The sequence below is a fragment of the Octopus bimaculoides genome, chromosome 15, assembly GCF_001194135.2.
Source record: "Octopus bimaculoides isolate UCB-OBI-ISO-001 chromosome 15, ASM119413v2, whole genome shotgun sequence".
NCBI classification, from domain to species: Eukaryota; Metazoa; Mollusca; class Cephalopoda; order Octopoda; family Octopodidae; genus Octopus; species Octopus bimaculoides.
The window spans coordinates 10,703,556-10,707,774 of record NC_068995.1 but is presented as its reverse complement, the minus strand read 5'-3'; positions in this window follow the sequence as shown (position 1 = coordinate 10,707,774).

Genomic DNA, 4,219 nt, shown 5'->3' with positions numbered 1-4,219 from the left:
TAGCTGGAATATTACCTAAGCTATACTCAAAAATATCGCCAGACGTGCTGGTCTCTCGCAACAAAATGGCAGACTGTCCCTTATCTACAGCTTCCTTGTACTCCTTTTTGGCAACATCTTTGTCTTTAGATTTGGCTACTAAATGGACATCACCAATTTTAGCTTCAAATTTATATACGGCACTGTCTTCTTCCACAGGGAAAACAAACTTAGCTTCTGTCTTGTGTTGGTTTTCATTTATATATTCAGCTTCGATGTTGACATGTGACGTAAATCCATTAATGGAAATCGTGTGTGTGGCATAGAGAAGAGAAACTTTTGTTTTCTTTTCACAGATGATTCCAAATACCATTAGCTTATTCATGTTTGCAATGAAAGTGCTAGATAAAATAGAAGGAGAAACGTCTTATTTAGAAATGATATATATGATGCATTTCAAATGTTATTTTATTTTTTGGTGAGAAATGTTAATTCTAAGTAAACATGACTTCTAAGAACCAGGTCTGTTGACTGTAGTGATGCTGATAACGTTCTTGGAGGCATGGGGATGAGGGGAATATAGTGCTCCTGCTGCTGCCACCACCACCACTACTATTACTACTACTAACATTATTGTTGCCGCTGGTTGTGCAGGTGAATAAAGTAAAGATGGTACACAAATGATGACAATGTTGTCAGAGGTGATCATATTTTGCTCCAGCTTGACCTTGCTCCACCACAATAATAGTGAAAAGTATATTGCCCATGACAATCCCATCTCTGTACATGCGCAGTTTATCTAGGTCTACATAATTTAGTGTGATCCTCTTCGTTCAGACATGGCTGAGTGTGATATGAGGGAGAATTAGTTACTGTTTCTTGTTGTTATGTTATGGTTGCTGAAACTTATGTCAAACCTAAACAGACAAAACTATAATAAAAATAAATTCTAGTCACAATCAGTCCATCTCTCATGACACTGTTTATCTTAGACTATATCATCCTATGTGTTCTTCCTATGTTTTAAAGGTTGCAGGTCATGACTTGAGAGAGGTGCTTGTTACTTGTAGCAGGTCAGTAAACCCCATAGTCTATATTGAATTGGCTCATTATGTTTGCTAGCACGCCGGGCGAAATGCTTAGCAGTATTTCGTTTGTCTTTACGTTCTGAGTTCAAATTCCGCCGAGGTCGACTTTGCCTTTCATCCTTTCGGGGGTCGATAAATTAAGTACCAGTTACGCACTGGGGTCGATGTAATCGACTTAATCCCTTTGTCTGTCCTTGTTTGTCCCGTCTATGTTTAGCCCCTTGTGGGCAATAAAAAAAATATTATTATTATTATTACTATTATTATTATTATTATTCAGTAGTTTTATTTTTATAACGTGCTTTTACTTCACTACCGAGCACAGCTCTGTGTGCCTTGGGTATGTGCTGTGGTTTGCTGTGATGCTCTTATGGTTACTGTATTGAAAGTGTTTTGCGTAGGATGTGTGCAGTGCCCAGTAGTGCAATTTTCTGTATGTTATATATATTTGTAAGTCCTGGTGTTTTTGTTATGTATTTGTCTGAATATTTTTTTATTATACCTAAGGCACCTACTATGATAGGAATTGTTTCTGTTTTTAGATTCCACATTCGAGTTACCTCTATTTCCAGGTCTTTGTATTTTGAAAGTTTCTCCATTTCTTTTAGGGAAACGTCATCTGCTGGTATTGATACATCAATTAGAAAGCATTTTTTTTCCTTCATGATCTCTGACAACTTTATCTGGTCTATTGACAGTTCTGAGGGGTATACCGAAAGAAAGTCCATTTAACGTTTATACTTTTCTTTGTTTTAGTTAAGATTGTAGCCATGCTGGGACATCGTCTTGAAGAATTTTTTTACTTGTATGAATTGATCGTAGAACTATTTTCTTTTTCCTTTACGTCTGGTACTTATTCATTAGTCTCTTTTGCCAAACCGCTAAGTTACAGCGATGAAAACACCAGCACTGGTTGTCAAGTGGTGGTGGTGGTGGTGGGGAGGACAAACACTAACACGCACACCCGACAGGCTTCTTTTAGTTTCCATCTACCAAATCCACTCACAGGGCTTTGGTCGGTCCAAGGCTATAGTAGAAGACACTTGCCCAAGGTGCCATGCAGTGGGACTGAACCCGAAACTATGTGGTTGGGAAGCAAGCTTCTTACCACACAGTCCTCTTACAACGAATACATAATACAGCTGGTATTATGTTTGACAGGTACGCGACTTAAATCGGAAGATCGCCTCGCTTTTATTTAAGTTCTATCTTTACGCAATTTTTATTACCTCTGCTATTTTAGAAGCTTTATATAATACAAAACTCTCTCTCTCTCTCTCTCTCTTTCACACACACACACACACACAGAGTGCGTGAATTCGGAACGTCTGTTTGAGAGTGTGCGTGTGAGAGGGAGAGAGTGAAAGAGAGAGAGAAGTTTTTCAGTGAAAACGACGCAGCTCCTTAGAGGTTGCTCAATTTGCGCGAAATAGCAGCCAATTCTTTTGAAATCTCACCCTACCGTCTTAAATAAAGAAATATACACTGGACAATGTTAACCTATATATACGAAAAGGCGCACGAATGAAGTAGGCTTGATCATTAGCGTTACTTGATCAGTGTTGTCATGGAATTACGATAACACGAATCCGAACAACCGATCAATGAGTCTTATTGATGAGAATATACATAGATGCAACGCAACTGAGAAATTCTAGGCACAAAACATTGATTTGGTCACCCGACAACAGTTACCGCAGTTCAATATATACATTTTAACAACTTCTTAGAGCAAAGAAGTTAAACATGTGAGAAAAAAAAAAGGATAAAAGGTTGAAAAATCTATTTAAAAAAAAGAAAATGGATCAATTTTGGGAAAAACCGTTGAATAAAACAAAACGGTTTATTATAGTCGAAGTAGATATCTTACGAGACGTTGTTGTTGGTACTCCGTCGCTTACGACGACGAGGGTTCCAGTTGATCCGATCAACGGAACAGCCTGCTCGTGAAATTAACGTGCAAGTGGCTGAGCACTCCACAGACACGCGTACCCTCAACGTAGTTCTCGGGGATATTCAGCGTGACACAGTGTGACAAGGCTGGCCCCTTTGAATTACAGGCACAACAGAAACAAGAAGAAAGAATGAGAGAAAGTTGTGGTGAAAGAATAGAGCAGGGTTCGCCATCATCCATTGCCGGAGCCTCGTGGATCTTTAGGTGTTTTCGCTCAATAAACACTCACAACGCCCGGTCTGGGAATCGAATCCGCTGCCCTAACCATTGGGCCATTGCGCCTCCACTCTAGCGAGGCGTAGGTGTGTGGTAGAAAGCTTGCTTCCCAATCACATGGTTACGGATTCAGTTCAACTGCGCAACCCCTTAGAGGGGTGTCTTGCATTTTAGCAACCCAAACCTTCTGGGTGTTTTCTTTAGTGTAGGTGTCTATGTATATATGGAAAATACGAGGAGTTTTTCGCCAGGATGATTCAAACTAATAAGTATGTAACCCAAATTACTGACAATAACATAAATATATATGTGAGCGAGTGACCCACTTTTCGCTTTCCAAAAGCATAAAACTCCGTACGTTTTACGCATGCGTAGATTTCTCCTAAAACAGCAGACGAAAAAATATGAAGCCCTCACCAGGAGATTCGATATGCTAGAAATAACAGCTAAACAACCGGAAAATATCTTTTTCTCAGCTTAACGCCTTTTTTTTCTTCTTTTTCTCTAAATCTCAACTTTCCGTATCTATTCGAATCTTGATGCCATGCCACAAATATCTTCGTGTTATGTTTATACAGAAACAGTAAATAATTCATACCGAAAATTTTGTTAAATAGTGTAATTTATATCATGTTGAACTGCAACGAACCTCTCTCTGTGTGTGTGGTGCTTGCTGTATTAGGGGAGCTGCTACACCCAATTCCACCAAATTTCAAGCAGAGGTATTGCAAAAGTTTTCCACTGCGATTTGTGATTAAACTAATAAGTAAGATTAATATTTTTATAACGAATTTGCCATTTTCGATCGGTGTGAACCGCACACCTAGCACATCCCGGATGTGTGTGTGTGTTTCCTAAAAAAAATTTGAAATAAAAAAATTCTTTTTACCATATTCGTAATCACCGTAGTTTTCTACGAGGATTAAATAGAAAAGATATTTTTAAAAAAGTGAAAAATTTAAAAATTGGGGCGGTGAGAGGG